The 20097-nt window shown below is 35.4% G+C and overlaps 1 long non-coding RNA gene and 1 pseudogene across 1 annotated transcript; both read right to left on the bottom strand.

Annotated features, from left to right (window-relative positions):
- Positions 1–15116: 15116 nt before the first annotated feature.
- On the bottom strand, positions 15117–19147 carry LOC126625617 (uncharacterized; annotated as a pseudogene).
- On the bottom strand, positions 16878–17816 carry LOC126626110 (uncharacterized). The gene is made up of 2 exons (XR_007624574.1): positions 17096–17816; positions 16878–17016 (listed from the first exon to the last, which is right to left on the bottom strand). It is a non-coding gene; the product is annotated as an uncharacterized LOC126626110 (long non-coding RNA).
- Positions 19148–20097: the final 950 nt, after the last annotated feature.

The following is a 20097-nucleotide window of genomic DNA, read 5'->3' as shown; positions in this document are numbered from 1 at the left end:
AGCTGGCTGGACCACGGGAATGGGCTGCTCGTCGGGAGCAGGCTAGGTGACGAGAGTAGGCTGCTTGGCAGGAGCAGGTTGGGCCACGGGAGTGGGCTGCTCGTCGGGAGCAGGCTGGGTCACGAGAGCAGGCTGGACCATGGGAGTGGGCTGCTCGTTGGGAGCAGGCTGCTTAGCAGGAGCAGGCTGGACCACGGGAGTGAGCTGCTCGTTGGGAGCAGGCTGGGTCACAAGAGCAGGCTGCTTCGCATGAGCAGGCTGGGTCACAAGAGCAGGCTGCTTCGCATGAGCAGGCTGGGTGGCAGGAGCAGGTTGGGCTACGGGAGTGGGCTGCTCGATGGAAGCAGGCTGGGCCACGGGAGTGGGCTGCTCGTCGGGAGCAGGCTGCTTGGCAGGAGCAGGCTGGACCACAGGAGTGGGCTGCTCGTTGGGAGCAGGCTGGGTCACGAGAGCAGGCTGCTTGGCAGGAGCAGGCTGGGCCGCGAGAGCAGGTTGCTTGGCGGGAGCAGGCTGGGCCGGGAGAGCAGGTTGCTTGGCGGGAGCAGGCTACTTAGTATGTGATGCAAGCAAATGCAATGCTTGGGCCCGGGTCCGTGCAAACTTGGATGGCACGACTTGGGTCGTGGCCTTGGTGCCGTGAGCCTTGGATGGCACGGCTCGAGCCTTGGATGGCACGGCTCAAGCCGTGGTGAAGGCACCATGGACCTCGCCACCGTGGTGGTTCCTATGGTGGAAACTCGTGGTGGTGGTGCTGCTCCACTTATTGTCGCATTTAGCCTCACGGATCTCCGCAATCCCATTTCTTGAACATTAGAATTTTCACTTGTGGAATTTTCTAAATTTCTAACCATTATATTTTGCTTATACGTTTTATCAAAGAACCTTTGCAAGTAAAAAATTCTAATAATAAGAACATATGAAAAATATTCAAATGGACTAGAAAATAAAGAAAAAACCTTTTTGTGCGAGAGTCTTCTACGAGTATGGATTTCAACTCTCAATGAAAGCACCAATTTGTGGATGCAAATTTTCTCCTCTTCGATCTTGGACGATTTTGCACCTACAAAACAACTAGCACCTTAGGTTAAGGCCAAAAGCCTCACACGCCCACGATGAATTGGGGGGGGGGGGCTTTGGCCGAAGAACCTCCGATGCCAAAGTTAGAATTTAGAGAGAAAGAGTGTTTAGAGAATTTTGGGATTTTTGCCAAAGTGTTGGAATTGGCTTTTTGGTGAGAAATGAGAGTATATTTATAGGGATAAGAGCTGGCTAGGATTTTTTGGGTTTGATTTAGGTTTAATTAGCCAATTTGTTTGGCTATTAAACATAAAATGAATGTTTTGGTGGTTTTTTGTATAATTGGCTAATCAATGTCACAAAAAAGGAAAATTATGGTGAAAAAAGAAGGAAATGGCCGGCTCCCTTTGGAGAAGGGATAACCGGCCTTTAGGGTGATTTTTGGGCTTAATTTGGTGATGTAATTAGCCTTTAATATATTGATTATATTAATTGGTTGAGGATGTTATGGAATGTTTGAAATAAATGGCTAATTGAATAAGGAAAAAATGAGGTAAAAACATATATGGAATGAAATAGGTTTTGAATTGTTACCCATTTTGGGTACTCCTGACTTAGTTGATGGATGATTCTCCACTGCTCGCGTGTAGGAAACCCGGTATGCCTCGAGGGTATTTTTGTCCTCTTTTGTCCAAAAGTCCATGTGTCGCCTAGTGAATATTTTTGGCTCCACAGATTCTCTCAAAATTCTTCATTGTTTCTTTATCATTTTATAATTCATCGTAAGTTTTTATGCTAATATAACATTATAAAATAGAAAATATTTTTGCTCACCATCCTAAAATTTGGTGTATGCTCACTATACATCTAATCATTTGACACGTGTCTTTCACTTAACCTTGGTTAATTTTTTTTCAAAATTGAAAAACTAACATTAATGTGAAAGTTAACTACAGTTAGGTGAAATGATACATGACAAATAATTAAGTGTATGGTGAGCATACACCATAGTTATGATGGTGAGCAAAAGTTTCCTTATAAAACATTGTGTCAAACACATGATATGACACAGATCCCGTTGAAAGTCATATTTTTAAGAGAGTCTCCATAACATTTCTTAATTTATTATTATTAAGGAGGGGAGGGTTCAAGCCTATTATAATGATTTCAAGATTTAAACAGTCTAATGTTACTATTTTTGTTAGAGGCCATCTTTGTAGAAATTTAAAAAAATAAGAAAGGGTGGCAAGATTCACCAAGGTGTCCGCCTAGGTGGACAAAAGCGAGCAAGGCATGCTATTTTTTTAATTTAAGAAAATCGAGTAGTGTTGCGACTTTCATTTAGACAGAAAAATATTTTGCATTTTATGTTTTCAATAAATTGTGGAGACTTATTGGATACTTTGATGAACACTCATTATATGCTTATTTTCCATTGTTTTCAATATGTTCTAGTACTTTATAATTTATATATATACCATTCTATCTTGTAATTTATGTTTTCTAATACAATTATGTATTTTTAATTATAAGTAGACACTTATTTTATGTTAAATAATAAATTTAATTAAAATAAAAAACCACCTAGACTCCCGCTGACCCCTACATGCCGCCTAACTAGCGCCTTTTAAGACCTTGCATTTTAGAATGATGTTATTTAAATGAAAATTGAAAAAGTAGACGCTTGAAATCCATTAAATTAGAATATGGGATGCATTGACAATTGTATAGTCTATGTGATTTCTATACATCAAGAGAGAATATAGAGAAAGTAACTCCAAACAAATTAATCAGGAGAAATTTTATTTGAATCCATATAACCTCTTTCTACACCTAACTTATTCTCCACACCCATATTATTTTTAATGAAAGAATTAATATCTCTTTAAACCCAATTTTATACCTAAATTACCCTCACAAACCCAATTCAAAATGTGAATTTATCTTTACACCCATTTGAAAAATAAAATTCCAATCGAATAATTTGGTGAAATTTCTACTTGTTTATGAATCTTCCATATACTTTCTTGATATCCATGTCCCCGTGATTGTATTTGCGTAAGCATAAGGCCATCTCCAACCAAATGAGGGCCAGACGACCATAGGCCAAACATAGCCCGGTGACAAAAAATCATCTTCAACCGAGAGGGTCAAAGGGTCATAAGGCCAAACATAATTTATTATTAAAATTTAAAAACTACAACAACTTAAATTTAAAAACTACAAATTAAAACTACAACAACTTAAATTTAAAGCCTATAATCATCATCATCTTCATCATCTGCCATTGTAGGAGTATAGTCGGAGGTAAACAAATGCAGGAGGGCCATAATTTCCCTCTTTTTCCTATTCTCATTGGAGTGTAATCCAAAATGTTCCTTTGCATATTCTTATCATCCATCTCTTCTTATATTTGTTTGGCCCATTGTTCATGCCTACGATTCCTTTCTTCTGTGGCAATGACATTTTACTCCTCCATTAATCGCATAGAGGCCATCATTTCTTGTTGAAAGGCAATAACATCCTTTGTCTTACCCTTTTCCTGTTGAAAGGCAATATAATTAAATATTTAAAATAAATTGTGAAAACACTTACTTCATCGTAGTAATTAAAGCCGCTTTCATGTTTACTTGCGACTATTAACAGTGCTTGATGCCATTTATTCAAACTTGGATGAAGATGTTTCTTCCATCTTGAAGAAAAACTCTCGTGGTTTCAGGTATTCGGTGGAGTGATAACTTTGTAGAACTCATAGTATTTTTTTGGACACACAAGTCCAAACACATTCACTTGTTTGAGAACTTCCCCTCACACTATCTTCCGAGACCCATCTATAATCCCTGCAAAGAGCTTCATCTTCTTTTCGGGTCCAAGCCCTACCTTTCATTGCAGATGTGGCCATTTGAAAATTATTGAAAAAATTGAAGGAAAAATTATTGGAAGAGGTAAGAAAATATAATGTGAAGAATTGAAATAGAATGAAGTGAGATAGTATGGAATGGTGAAAGTTATGTGAGAAATGATGTAGAAATGACTTAGGTATTTATAGGAAAAAAATGGGAATTTAAAAAAAAAAATTGGCCAAAATAAATAAATAATTTCAAACTCAACGGTCAACTGACGTCAGCTAACCGTTACATTCAAATGTTTGGCCCGGCTGGCTAGCTGGGTTGGGCCAGCCGGTTGGCCCTTTTTCTCATTTTTTGGCCCGGTGAGGCCTACAAGCCATTTGGCCTAGCCCTCGGTTGGAGACGGTTTTCATGTCATTTCGGGCTATTTTTGGCCCTCTAGCCGGATCGGCTGGAGATGGCCTAAAGTACATGCTTTCATATGTCTATACTTAAAACACCATAGAAAATAAACTAATAATAACTTTTCTTTCTATGCAAATATTGTGATATGCGGCAGTTAGGCGGGAATGCTAGGGGTATCAACGAAGCTGCTGTAGGTGTAGAGAATGGTGATGGACAATTTGTGTGGCTCGTAACGGTGGAAGATGAGCTTGCCAAGCTCTACTGTGTGGAGATGATGCATTATACTTAGAGGTGACTTATCGTCGGGAATACTCACCTCCTTCTCAAGATGGGAAACCACTTCTTTTCCGTCTGAAATATTCAACCAAGAACGGAGTCTTAAGTCCAAGGTGAGGCTTCGCCACCACCTACACAGCGAAACCCAAACCCATCTTCTCAACTTTCAATGTTGATGGCCCGTAAATTGAAACTCAAAAACTCATCTTCTCAACTCTATAAAAAAAATAGAAAACAAACAAAGATAAAAAAGCATTTCAACGTAGGGTTTTAGCCAACGTATAAACATTACATGATGGTAAGGTTTAATTTGGATGTGGGTTTGTTGATAAATTTCATTTTATTATTAATTTCATATTGTACTTAATGGTAATCATGCAATAAGGTAAAAAAGACAATTTACATGTAAAGTTTAAATTGAGTGTAGAAAGAAGTTATACAGGTTCAAATAAAAATTTTCATTAATCAGATATGTCACCCCAAGAGTTGATGAGTGCTGATGCAAATTAAATCAGTAACTTTCAAAATTCTTAATAATGTCCTCTACTAAGAATATAGATTAGGTTTCGTAATTTTGGTTAAATCAAACATGCACCTTAGAAACTTTGAGTCTTGCTAAACGATCATCATTAATTTGTACTCTACTATAAGAATCAAGATTTGAACGAGGGTTAAATATGGCTAACTTTTTATAGTCTCCTTTTTCAATAATTGTTTGCGCATTTTAAAACGATTAGTGCTCTCTTAAACATTATGACTTGTTATATGATTTAGATGTTCATATAATTATATGCTATATATAAATATAGAGATTTTTTAATGTGTCCTGAACATAAGGTAAAACGCTATATGTTATTATACTAGTGGAGAAAAGTTTTTTTCTTTCAAATGTTTCTCCACTTGTATACAGACATATGACATATGTACCTGTACTCGGGATAGACTAAAAGTTATTTCTATATATATATTGCGACATGCATGAATGACTTCAAACCCTGCATTTCTGCTCAGTTCGTCTGTAGAGACGTACGCGAACTGAAAACTCCACTTACATCACAACAAATACAAATCGCGCATGAAAACTGATAAATCTGTGTAATTGATACAATAACCAGTAATGGATATGATTACTCTGGATATACATATGTTGTGAATGTTACCGAAGACATTTTGGTGAGTTGTAAAACACAAAATGTTCCATTATTTTAGAGTACATGTGCTGTGATCCGATGACAAATCTGGTTTCTTGGACTATTGCGTGATGCAATGAATATAATTTAGGTTTTTTTTAGCTATGCTATTGAAACTCGATTTCAATTTCACCTTGTTCTCTGTAACTCAAAATTCACTTCATATTACTATCTTCAACTCAATTTTGATCTCATTTTGTCCTTGAAACTTAAAAGTCGTCTCTATAAAACTCAAAATTCGCTCCACATTACCTTAGATCTATTAATTTCTTATGTGAGTTTGATTTGGATGCGCCAGGCTAATCAATTTCTTTTTTAATTTTTTTTATCTTTTCAATTTCTTTTAAACTTAATATTTTTTTATTGTTGAATGTTAACGCATAATGAAAATTATGATCAAATTTATTGCATATGTGACATAGTCTTATTGGTGTTGGGCCCCACATATGTTTTAGGAGACGACTTATAAGTTTCAGGGGAAAAAAGAGAGTCCACAAGCCGAAGTAGAACAAATTTTGAATTTCAAGTGTAAAACGGTGACTTTTAAGTTAAGGAGAATAAAGTGATATCAAAATGAAAATTTTCAGCACGTATTGCTAAAAATAAGCTTATATTTTAGTAAGAGCTTTGAATTGGGCCTGGGCCAAACATTGAATAACGAAAATGATAAAATATTATAATATGTTAGCTCAATTTTGCACTCAATGTCAATATATAACTCATCAGCAGCAGCAGCTATTTATTTTCCTATAAATAGACAGACAATGCTTTAAATGGATTAAAAGTTAAGCTAAGCAATTGACTTTTATCAATATATTCAGTTTATTGTTACCTTTCTATATCACAAGAGTTAAAGTCTGGTGACAAATTGAATATGTATTTATGTGCCATAAAATGAAAAGAAAAAAAACAGGCATACCAAACATACTTCAGTTTAGCCATGTTTAGAATAATGTGTTTTCTCTTTTGCATAGAATTTTTACTTTAAATTAATGAATTTAGTGTAGAATACAGTTTGTATTAATTATATTATTTTGAATTTTATTATTATTAAAGGGAATGAAGAGTTCGAAACTATTATAATAATTTAGGCGAGGGGGAGTTTGAACCGGGATGCATGGGTGGAAATCCAACATCCAATCCACTAGAACGCTTAGTTTCGAACCGGTTTGTAGTAATGTATATTATGTATATGATATAATTAGGATTCTACCATAAAACTAATTGACAATATAGTGAGTAGTTTAAGATCATATAAGCTTAGCTAAACTTGTCTCTCACCGATGTGGGACAAACTTCCTCACAAAATCAACTCTCAACATGCCCCTGCACACGTGGTCAATTTTCAAATCTACACATAAACAACAAACGGATGATGCATAAGCACGTGTGACCCTTTGAACTTTCACATGAGAGACAGCCTAATTGTAATACCATGTAAACCAAGCTTAACTAAGCTTCACAGTAAAGAAGAAGAAGTTCTGAGAGAGAGAAAAGGATTACTTGAGTACGTAGTAAGAAATGACTTCACTATTTCATTTATCTTGTGCGTTTAATAAAACCATTACAAATGACTTACACACTTATCTCTCTTAGCTTACAAACTAAGCCAACATTCTAACAACTTGTAACTAACTCTCTAATCTAATGACACTTGTCAACATCTCAACAACACACTCTTAATACTTCATGAATTTAGGAAGCTCGTTTGTCAATTATGATGTGAATGCACACGCACAAGAGTAAACAGTTTTCTAGATAAAATTGGTGACTGAGCTTCATGAGGATTAATTGTTACATATGCACAAACTAAATGGTGCATTGCGGCTATAATGGGGGAAGAAAAATATTATTAGTAAACCGCATGTGAACCCACAACTACAAAAGGAAAATGATTGAGCACCGGCTAGCTATATAGTATAGGCTTGCAGATCTTTGACAAGTTCTATATACGAATTAGTATCGGATTTCAATCTGGTTTGGGGCTATGAGGAATGGAGGTGAATGTGAACTAGATTACAAGTTCATCATTTTGCAAAGTGATTCGAGTTTTGAGAATCCTCCTGATTGGATTAGAACTCTGTTATTAGATGATATGATAGGAGGCCCTAAGACTCAAATTATTTGTAATAACTCTTTGAGCTAGTTTTTGGAGTGATTTACCGCCTTTTGTTACCTAAAAAAAGTGATTCAAGCTTTGTGTATTAGAAAATTTTAAAATGGGTAATTGTAGCGAAATTCTTTTCTAATATGAAACTTGGATTCGCTATATAGTTCTTTTTTCCCCAACGTAGATATAGGAGAATTTTTGGATGACCATCAAAAACGCAAGTTATATAGTGTATTATTGTACTTGTTATAATAACGATGGAAAAACAAGGTTAATATGTTCTACTTTTGAGAATATTAATAAATAAATAAATCATGTGTCATAATTTGAATGAAATAGTAATATCATATGACCGTATTCCAAGTATACTTAAATTACTCGTAAAACCCATAACTACTTGTTGTATTGTCAACTAGTGCTTAGTACATACAATGGTAATTCTTTTTTCACGTACTCTTATATACATGTATATACACATATATTCATACATACGTGCACACGTATATATGTATATAGTTTGGATGATTCCTCTATAGGTCCCTAGTCCAATTATCTTATCTAGATCATAATTAAAGCTCATATAAATCCATATACCGCTTATATAAGTGAGTTTACCACTTCTTGGCAAACAAGTGAATTTAATATCATTAAAAATGAAAACAAGAAAATATCGACCCCAATTCCCGCAATTGATTTACACACATACATGCAAATACAAACAAATTGGCAATTACTGAATTTTTGTCGAAGAGACTGGAAAGTGGAAAGTCTTCAAGGCCAGTAGTTATCCACATACAACATACAGGATGTGTTCACATTGCTGCTGCATGATGCTACACATTTGGTATTACTTGGATTGTCAAAGTATAGGGGGAGAAGAGGTTACCTATTTTAGAGTAAGGATATATCACGAGTTTCTTTTCAATTTATAGGAGGTCTTAGCCTTTTTTTTTTGGGGGGTTTTTACAAATAGCTCATCAAGAGGAATTATTGGTAGCGGGACTCGAACTTAAAACTTAATTTAGCAAAAAAAACGATATTTATCAACTCAACCAACTTTCGTTGGCACACATTTGGTATTGTTGTATCACATTTTGAGCATCATTCAATGACCTAGTCATTGTACATCCCAAATACATGGCTTACTTGAAATGAATTTGATAAGCATATATTTATTGGCCGGGAAGGTCGATGTGGACACGAACAATGCGAAAAGGCATGTGTCACGAAAGAATACAACCTCCATCCCTATATGTTAATGAGTGGCACATAAGGAGACAAAAGAGGTTATATTTTTGTAGGCGTTGTGTGGCAATTCCGTGTTCAAACTCAAAAATTCAAATGTGGCGAGGTGCAAGGTTGGTTCCATTATTTGTTTTTTTTTTTTAAGAAAACTGTAGGCAGTAGCCATTTTTTGTTCTTTATTGTGATATTTAGGGTTCTTCTTGCATCGTAACCACAAATGGAAGGTTCAAGGGAGGTCTGTGTTTGTTGAGGATTGCATTGTATTTGTCGAGGGACATGAGACCATAGACCTCTCATTTGTTTTTACCCTGTTCAACTGTTCAGATTACGTTTTGTCTATATATTTTGAGGAAGGAGAAAGGAAGGGGTTAGAACAAGTATTGAACTTTAATCTTATATGTACGAAGTCCTAACGAGAAGAGAAAGAGACCAAGAATTGAAGTATATAACAAGAAATAATGTGCATGAAATTGAGCATTTCACACCACATATTTTATCCCTTCACTTGGCTTATAATTACTTCTTAACGCAACCTAGCTACAACGGTGAGGGTAATCATATATTGATTAGATCGATTGTCATATTTCTTATACATTCTAACATGAATCTCACACTATACAATTTAGATTAGTTTAAGATAAAACTTGCCAGTATTAAAGAAGTAAAACATTGCTTCTATAAAACCTAAAATGTGTTTTCTTCTATTATGGTCACACACACAAACAAATTTAATTATCTGAAGAATATCAAAACAAACCCTAAGCGTAATTAGTATGATTAAAAAGAACGCTAGCTTTCTTCTTCTACTAATTAATTATAGGGATACTATTGAATGATTATTGATCCAAACATATCCAACGTGTTATGCAGCTATTGACCGGTTTCTGTCCCTTAAATCACTTCATTCGCACTATATATGACAAAAGGAAAATGCTCGGGAGACTATATGATGTGACAGTTGATGGTTAAGTTCTTTCTTTAATGATTTAGATAAGAAATCCAAATCATCACTCGTCACATCAGGTGGTCTCCAAAATTTGACTTAAGTAAATGATATCTCTAACATTACCCATGGCATAATACACGTATAATGTCACATAGTTATCATCGATCTCATAATGATCTTAACTCAAATATGATTTTGTTAACTCCATCTCTTTAGAGTGTTCCACTTGTCTCAATATTTTACGCTATTTAGCTATGTATCTAACAAATGCCGCATGATAGGTTTGACAAACAATGCTAATACTACTCACGTCCTTTTCATGTTTTCATGCACTCTAATTTCATTGGGCCATTCGTTAAATCCCATGCATGTTGGTACCACCTTTCAATTAGCTAGCTCAATTCAAGATTCTGATTAATCACTTGTTGAAATTAAGTCAAGTTCAACCACTACTCATGATCCACTTCTATTGTTATCATCGATCCAAGTGGTGACGTCTCTCGTGTGTGAACCCAACAAAGTTACTTTGAAGCTTGTTCTTCCATCTCACACGTAGACTTGGCATGCACTAGAGACACAAATATGAGGTATGGGTTATTTGGGTATGGCGCTCAATGTTCAAACTTATTTAAAATATATAAACAAACCACCAAAGCATGAATATTTTGTGGATAATGTTGCCCTCATCCCTAGTGAAGGAGGAAACTTGATAATGTGACATTATGTTATTGTTATACCCATAACTGTTTTTATTTATTGTTATTTCAACTATTATCTTAAAAAAATAACATTTGATTTGGAGACCGTTTTGCATCCATATGATAATAAGTAGCATTCTTTATTATTTGGAGACCGTTTTGCATTCATATAATAATAAGTAACATTCTCACGATGAATTCTCAAAATTTTTATTAACGAGAATGATTAACTGATTTATAAGTTAAATAAATTTTTATAAAAATGTTATGTATATGATCATAAAAATTCATGGCTTATTAGTCGAAATGCCCCTGAAACTACCAGTGAGTCTCAGTTTACTCCCTGAAACTTGTTTTGTCTTACTTTGCCTCCTGAAACTAACATTTTCAACTTTCTTATCTCACTTTACCCACTTCTGTTAATGAACGGTTAAACTTAAGGGCATTTTAGACTGACTTAGTGTGGGCACTAGAGGTAAATAAATGTGTAAAAACTGAAATATCTAAAATACGCTTAAATTTAACAGTCTATTAATAGAAGTGGGTTAAATGAGACAAAATAGTTGAAAATGTCATTTTCAAGAAGTAAAGTAAGACAAAATCAATTTTAGGAGGATAAACTGAAACTCAACAACAGTTTCAAGTTTCAAGCGACATTTCAACCAATAAACCTATAATTTTTTTTCACAATAAAATAATAGGAAAACTAATAAAAAGAGTTTGAAATTTTTGAGTTTTAACAATAAGAACAAAATAAAGGGTAAAGTGAATAGTACCATGATTGAATTTTTAATGTGAAAATGTAATTTTTCATTAAAATAAACAGTACCGATAACTTTTCATTAAAGTTCTCAAAAATAATATCTTGTTAGCAGGAAGAAGATTTTCCTTCCTATTAGGAAGGATGTCCTTTATAATAATAAGACGAAGAAGAAAATGATACGTGTCTACTATGATTGGGGTTTAGGTATACAATGGAGCCCACAACCCCAAAAGTAGTATTTTAATCGTATTATGTGGAATGGGGGCCCCCTACATTCACTGGTCATATTGCCGACAGGTGTCACAATCTGATGCAACAAGAAATGAAGGTCGACTTGGTAGGGTTTTATTTGGATTGGATCAAGGTCTAAAATATCGATTATATCGGAAATATCGATAATCCAAAAATATGAAAATTTCGATGAAAATATCGGAATATTATCGATATCGATAAAAATTGAATAAAAACTACAGAAATTATAAGAAAAAACTTGAAAATTTTTATTGAAACTTTGCAAGATATTTAATTAGTCAATTATCTATTAGTTTATCACAAAAAATTGGAAGAAAATGCATTGCATGATGGATTTAACTGATTTAAGTTGATTATATAGCGAGTTGGCAAACATTGTGAATGTAGAAAATATGTAGTAATTAATAAAAGAAGTTTAAATACACCATAATCATTTATATATAATGAATTAGTACAATATTTTACATTTTATACATTGCATGGTAAGATACATGAGTGACTTAGTAACACATAGAGTTCCTATCAAAGTTTAAAATATTAATGATATCGAAAATATCGGTAGTTTAAAAACACGGACATTTCAATAAAAGTATCGGGATAATATCGATATTTTAGATCTTGGATTGTACAATGAACATGGAGGAAGGGAGTGAAGCTCGGTGATCACCATCGGAAGTGTCTACCCCACGTGAAGGGTTGACACGTAGTGCTTCTGGAATCGCTTGCCCGACAAGTGATTCAATGTGGTGTTGAACCCAGTATTGCAATTTATGATATGAATTATGAAATGAATCGAGCTACGTTGTCGAAAATATAGCCGCAAGTGCTGCTGAAAAATCTGTCACAAATGGATACATATCTGAATAAGTGAATTAAAAATTATGATTAAGCACTTGTTTATTAGTGATTGGGTTACAACAATATTTATTACTTTTCTTTCAGCAACGAAAGGATATAGTTCTTAAGGAATACATGGTGATATTTTCAGACATAAACAAATTATGCTATCTTGTCTTTGAAGGCAGATTATCTGCCCTCCCACTTCTCGTGCCCTCTTATTTTGTGTGGTCACGGTTAAGCTACGTCAACATTATATATATATTTTTATAAAGATAATAAGACAAAAATGAATAGTAATATAAAATGTTGACGTGGTTTAACCGTGATCACACAAACAGAAGTGTACGGAGGGCACGGGAAGTGGGAGGGCAGAGAACCCGCCTCCCTTGTCTTTATGTTCACAAAATTTTATTATTATTTTCTGCCTCATTTGACGTTAATAAGAAAATGATAGAAGTGAAGATAGGCGGTGATGAAGGCCGTATATTTAAGATACTTAAATCTTTTGCACATGATTAAGTCCACACTAAAAGTGTTGTGTAGTCCTATGGCATATCACCACGTCAATGGTGCTATTAAAATTAGGAAGTTTTAATTAAACACTTCTAGTACTGTTTACTTTTAACGTTAAGGATATTTTTAGCCTAAAAAGTCACTCATAGTACTATTCACTTACACTTTTACTTTGTCATTTCGATTAAAATTCAAAGTTTTCAAACATTTTTTTATTAGTTTTTCTTTAAAATTATACATATCATCAGTTTAGGGGTGTCAAACAGTCGGGCCTGGCCCATTTAAAGTCGGCCCACGTGGGTTTGGGCTGTGATTGGATTGACCCATTTAATAAACAAATCGTGCTAGACTGACCCATTTAACGAAATATTAAGCCTAGCTTAGTCTGCAACTTTGGCCCATTAACACTTTGGGCTGTGCCAGGCTCTTAAGCAAAACAAACTTTAGTTATTAAAAAAAAAAACTTATTTGAACATGTTATTAAGCTAAATATCGTTAATATGAACACGGGCGAAGCCACCCACAAGGCTAAGGTGGACTGTAGTCCAAGGGGGTTTTTTGTAAGTGTAATGCTATCTACGCATTTATTTTTATTTTTCACACACTCCCATCAGTTTTTGACATTTGGATTGAATGAATTGACGAAGATCAATGACAAAAAATTAGTAAGGGTATGTGAATAACACTATCCTTTTTTTAAACTCATGCTTTAATGGCTTATGTTAATTCATGTAGCATATATAGACCACTCAATTCCAATACAGGATATTATTTCATGTATATTTAGTAGATGATAGGTAATAAATTATACTTTTTATGCTAAAATAATAAATTAGTTCTATCTTCCCTCTCCACTTCTATCCTATTCGTTGAAGAAAAATACCATTTATCCTATGCAATTTAGCCTCCGTACTTACTCAAGAAAAGAAAAAGAATTTTCTTTTAGTTCATGATTAAATTCTTATCTCCGCAATTCCTTACTTTTTGTTGTGAATTTTCCAATGAATGTAACCCTTGATACATTCTTAATCGCTTTATTTACTTATTCTTGATTTATTTAGTAGGTTAATTATTTATGTGGTCCTTGAAGTTGTTGGTTAGGATTATGATTTCAAGAATTGTTTATATTCTATTGTTGTTCTTTTATATTCATTATTATATAATTTTTTATATAAGAAAAGCAGTAAACATATGATTTTGTGGGACTAATTTCAGCTAACCCACCCAAGGAAAAATATCGTGGCTCCGCTATTGAATATGAAGCCATACTAACCAAACTATACGGATCGTTATTTATTTATTTTTATTTTTAATTGAGGTCTCAATAGTTCTCCTTCATGTAATGAAATGCAATTAGTTTATTAATATTCTAATATATGCAACTTTTTTTAATATAAGTAATTTATGTGACACAATGATTGTATTCATTTTGTGTTTGTATTTGATCTCATAATAGAAGAAAATAATAAAATAAGAAAGAAGTGAAACAATCCACAAATATAAATACATTTAAAATGATCAACACTCATGCATAGTGCGCCGTAATAAACTAAAGGCTTTATGCCGTTCATGAGCGTGTGTAGAAAAGTTAGTCATATTTTAAATGATCTAGTTTATAGGGAGTTTTAAACCAGATTTGATACATAATCGGCCTCATTATGAATGAACAAATCCTAATCAGAAAAGAATGTGACTTAAATATGAGTGTTCAATTTCTATGCTACATGGGAAAAATGAGTGCACTAGGTAAGCTATTTCCATTAGGATCGATCTGTTAGTTGCAATTGATGGACATTGGAGCATTTCTAATGGTAAGAGCAAGGCGGGCTAAAGATAAAATCTAGCCCTCCAAATTGACATTATTCATGAAATCTATCCTTTAAAATTTTTTGTTGTTCCAATGGCGAGAGAGGCTAGAGGTTAAAAAGTAAGGAAAACTAATGAAAATAACTTGAAAACTTTGAATTTTAACGAAAATGACAAGATAAAGGGTAAAGTGAATAGTACCAGGATTGATTTTTTAGTGTAAAAATGTGATTTTTCGTTAAAGTGAACAGTATCATTAGCTTTTCGTTAAAGTTCTCTAAAATGTATTAGGTGCCTCATTTAGCGGTATTGTCTTAAACTGTCCTCTTAAGGAGTCATCACCAAGACCTGGGGCTAATTTGGTCTCACAAGGAGCCTCGAGCTCCAACTAACCTAGGCTGACTGGGTGCGTTAAAAAACTTTTCTTAAGGTTCAAGTTGCTTGCTAAAAGAACTTTTCTAGGTCATCCCGAACAGAGCAGGTGATTTGCTATGCCAATTTGGGCTATAGCTAGACTTTACTTTGAGCTAGCATTTACGTTACTGATGCCTCCTCAGCCTAGGGCATTTGCTTGTTGGATTTTGGTGCGTCAATTATCCAACTGTCGCAGCCACTCTGAAAATATCATTTTGCATTCTTATGCTCCGAAAATACTAAACAACGACATATGGTGTCAGCTTCCCGGAGAGCTTCTATTTCTGCTTTCGACCTCTTTGGAGATCCTTCGGTTGAGAGGACAATAACTGGTATCTTCCTTCTGCCCATATCCGCAAAGAGTTCAAGAAATTACTCTCGAGTTTGTACAGGGTCAAGGAGGCCAGTCAAGAAAGCAACGGGGGTGTAGTGAGCTCCCTTCGGCTTTGTCCGCGCATATCTACTTTCGACAATTCCAGGAGTCACATTGTCAGGATTTCAATAGACGTGATCAGTATTGTGATTCAATTGACTTCTCATTGCTGACGAGCATGTTATAAATCTTCCAGCCCACAGCAGGGGCTTGTAAGGTGCCTCGAAGCAGTCCGTACCTGTAAATTTGTTCAAGAAAGGAGAGATCAATGAGGTTCATAGATCATAACAAAGGTGGCGGTTCAATATATGGTTTCGAGGAAATGTAGCACTTTCCATAGAAGACATCTGTATCGAAATCTTAACAATGGACGAACTATGTGCAATATATAGAAGCAAGGAAGGACTATCAAACACTTTTCCTCCAGAATAGTTATCCTCAATTTGCGACGTTATCTATGTTGTGCGGAAGCGTCAAATATGAAACCAATAAGCAACAACGGCAAAATATGATAAGACAAATAATCCAAATGACACAAGGATTTATACTGGTTCGGCGTAAGCCTACGTCCGGTTTCGAGACGGCGAGAAAATTTCACTAATTCAAATGGAGATTACAAATAGAGTTTTAACTTTCAAACCCAAATCCCACATACACCCAATAGCTCTCACTCTCACAAAGAACAAATTGGAGAAGATGGACACATATCAAATACCATCTCTCCTAAAAGCTACACAACATGTAGTAGCAACATCTTTGATTGAGGGATTACTAACAAAAGGGGATTACAAACAAATGGAAATGAGCAACACTGTTTCAAATGGGAGAGCCGAACGCTCTCCCTGGTATGGCTCTCCTCTGATGCAACTCCCCCTTCATCTCCCATATTCGGCTGCAACCTTTATCCATACAAAAGCATTCAATAAAAAAATCCAAAGTAAAGGAATAATCAAATATTTACAAACATCATCATGACCTTTCTTTTTCTTTTCAACAAACATCATCATTGGTCTCCTCATAATGATGTTCCCACATCATTATGTCCTTCATTTTTTATTATATGCTTTTGGCCACTTGGCCACTAATTTGGCCACTATCCAACAATCTCCACCTTGGCCAAATTCCGAAAACATCACAGAGAATCGAATCAACAATCACCATAAGCACCCAAAGTACAAACTAAAGACAACAGGAACTAAATCAAATTCCCCAAACTTTCGGTACTCATAATGATCTCCACCTCGACTCAAATTGTACCAAAGCCAACAAAAGTAGACCATTTCTCTACCGTCTTTTCCAAATTTGCAAACCATAAGTGCCTTGATCAAAACAAAAGGTGATTCAAACGAAGAACTGAAATTCTTCAATATCACCAACAAAAGATCAAGCACACCATACCAAAGTTGGACACACAACGAACTCCACCTGCTCACAAACACCATGGTCTTAAACTGCACCAATAGACTCATTCACATAGCATGGCACATTCTCCAAGTCAAAACTGATTACAAAATTTGGCAGGTTTAACATACCACATACAAAACCTTTCACCCAAATTCAGATCCTATAAATATCAATATTATGCCCTTCACTCAAGTTTACCATCATCACATGAGCACCAACAGGACAACCAAAAATTTCAAATTCAAATAATCAGCAGGAGATCCAAAACCATACCTCAACTGGAGTCTTCAAGAAAACTAATTGCAGATGATGGTGACCAACAGACCAAATAGCAGTGGCAAACAAATCCAACCAAATGTCCATAGACCAAACAAAGTTAGAAAGCATATAACTTGCCTTCTACAAGAGGGTTCCACACAAATGTTCTGCAGTGCATGTGGTGTCTCCAAAATAGTGTGGTGTCATACTATCCAAACTTGCAGAACTCAACAAATTGGCCCTCACAAACTCCTCCAATGTTTCCATCAACTTGCTCCAAAGGCAACTAGTGGGAGTGAAGAAAAACTTCTCTACCGTTGAAAAAATGCCAAAGAGAAGAAAACTTAACCTTTTTTTTTTTTCAGCCAACAACATCATTTGTCATCATGATGTCCTTCTGCCAAAACAAATGCCGAAAGAAAAGGAACCAACATTTTCTTTTCAATTCTCAACAGCTTCTACTTTTTCTTCTTCCCACTCAACTCATCGACAACAGCCCACAAATATCACCGATGCAGCGATGACCAACGGAGAATCTACCAAAACAGTACACTACACCTGCAGCCTTCGAACACCAACACTTCAACAACATCGACGACAACATTGCAGCAGACACGCTGTTTCCGAAACCATTCTCCAATCTGCGAGCTCAGTGACTGCAGCATAGTCATTTACTATCCTTCTTCAACGCCACGCATTTTGCAGCCAAACTCTGCATTTCCAATTGACCAAATGCCAAAGTCATTCCTTCAGTCGAATTTTTCCAAAAAAACATATTTCACCGTCATTCGAAGATTTCATAGACATACTAGTACAAAGCCTCCCAGTCGAAACCCGGAGCTCTGATACCATTTGTTGTGCGGAAGCGTCAAATATGAAACCAATAAGAAACAACGGCAAAATATGATAAGACAAATAATCCAAATGACACAAGGATTTATACTGGTTCGGCGTAAGCCTACGTCCAGTTCCGAGACGGCGAGAAAATTTCATTAATTCAAATGGAGATTACAAATAGAGTTTTAACTTTCAAACCCAAATCCCACATACACCCAATAGCTCTCACTCTCACAAAGAACAAATTGGAGAAGATGGATACATATCAAATACCATATCTCCCAAAAGCTACACAACATGTAGCAGCAACATCTTTGATTGAGGGATTACTAACAAAAGGGGATTACAAACAAATGGAAAAGAGCAACACTGTTTCAAATGGGAAAGCCGAACGCTCTCCCTGGTATGGCTCTCCTCTGATGCAACTCCCCCTTCATCTCCCATATTCGGTTGCAACCTTTATCCATACAAAAGCATTCAATAAAAAAATCCAAAGTAAAGGAATAATCATTCATTTACAAACATCATCATGACCTTTCTTTTTCTTTTCAACAAATATCATCATTGGTCTCCTCATAATGATGTTCCCACATCATTATGTCCTTCATTTTTTATTATATGCTTTTGGCTACTTGGCCACTAATTTGGCCACTATCCAACAATTTATTACCCCTCAAGTCTCAAGAACAAGAACCATTCCACCTATATATGAGGTTTTCAGATAGAATACCTAGTTTGCATGCTAGAATCTCGACCAAAAACAATAGGAAGGGGACCAACCCAGGTGAGTGCAACAGCGGCAATGGCTTTAGGTTTCACAGCACCACGTTTTAAAGCACGAATAGTTAAAGTAGCTGCATGCCCTCCTCCAAATACCACAAAATCATATTCTGGTTGATATCAAAAGACTGTTAGTTCAAAAGTAAAGCTTTGTATTGGTTTCAAACCCATGTGCAAATTGACAAAGTAATAACAAAGAAAAAGTACAATTCAAATTTTCAATAACTGACCTTTGATAGGAGTGAAGATTTCTCACCCACAGGGAGCTTGGAGTAGTTCTCCAGGGTGGTTGAAGCCCTAACTGTTAGGGTTTTCTGGAAGCAAGCACTCTGAGAGAAATTTGGTTTCTGGTTCAGAACAAAAGAGCACGGATGGCTGTGAAGATGTGTAGAATGCTACGCTGCGGAGAGCGCCATGGGTTTGTTGTACAAATTGAGAGGAAGATGCTGACCCCAAATGAGAGATTTGAACATATCGCTAGTGCCCGCAAAAGTTTTAGAAATACCAGTCGGCACCAAATGAGATACAAGTTTGTTCACTTTTTCATAGGGTGCCGTTGGCTTCCCTCCCGCCGAACGTTAAATTTGCTCACCTAATTCCTTTGGATATTCTTATTCAATATTATGTCAAAAGATTCAAAACCACAACAGATTCAAGCCAAAAGAAAACCCTAAGAAAATTGTAAAAGCCACGAATTTTTCACGATTTAACAAGTGTTTCCAACCATCAATCACTCCATCTGCATTATAATCCCTCTTGATTTATAAGTTTTTTCCAGCATTCATGATTTCCCTTGCTTCCATTGAACCAATTGTCAAAATTTGAACCAATGATGCTGTAGACATCGAAATTTCGGTAAATAAATGTTGACCAATAAATCAAAGTTTCAACGCTCATGTATTACATAAATTTTACACGTAGCGTGTGTCTAAACAAAAAATCGAAATAAGTTGGAAAAGTCATCAAACAGGACACGTGTCAACACCTGGCAGAAACGACTTATTTCATCTGAAATATTATATTCAAAATTAGGCCTTGGAAATTTCTATAAATAGAAGGTTAATTCATTCATTTAGGGGAACCAATTCATATTACACCTTGAAGCTCTGAAGCTCTGAAAC

Source organism: Malus sylvestris, chromosome 6, assembly GCF_916048215.2.
Source record: "Malus sylvestris chromosome 6, drMalSylv7.2, whole genome shotgun sequence".
Classification (NCBI taxonomy): Eukaryota; Viridiplantae; Streptophyta; class Magnoliopsida; order Rosales; family Rosaceae; genus Malus; species Malus sylvestris.
This window is presented reverse-complemented; position numbering and strand designations above follow the sequence as displayed.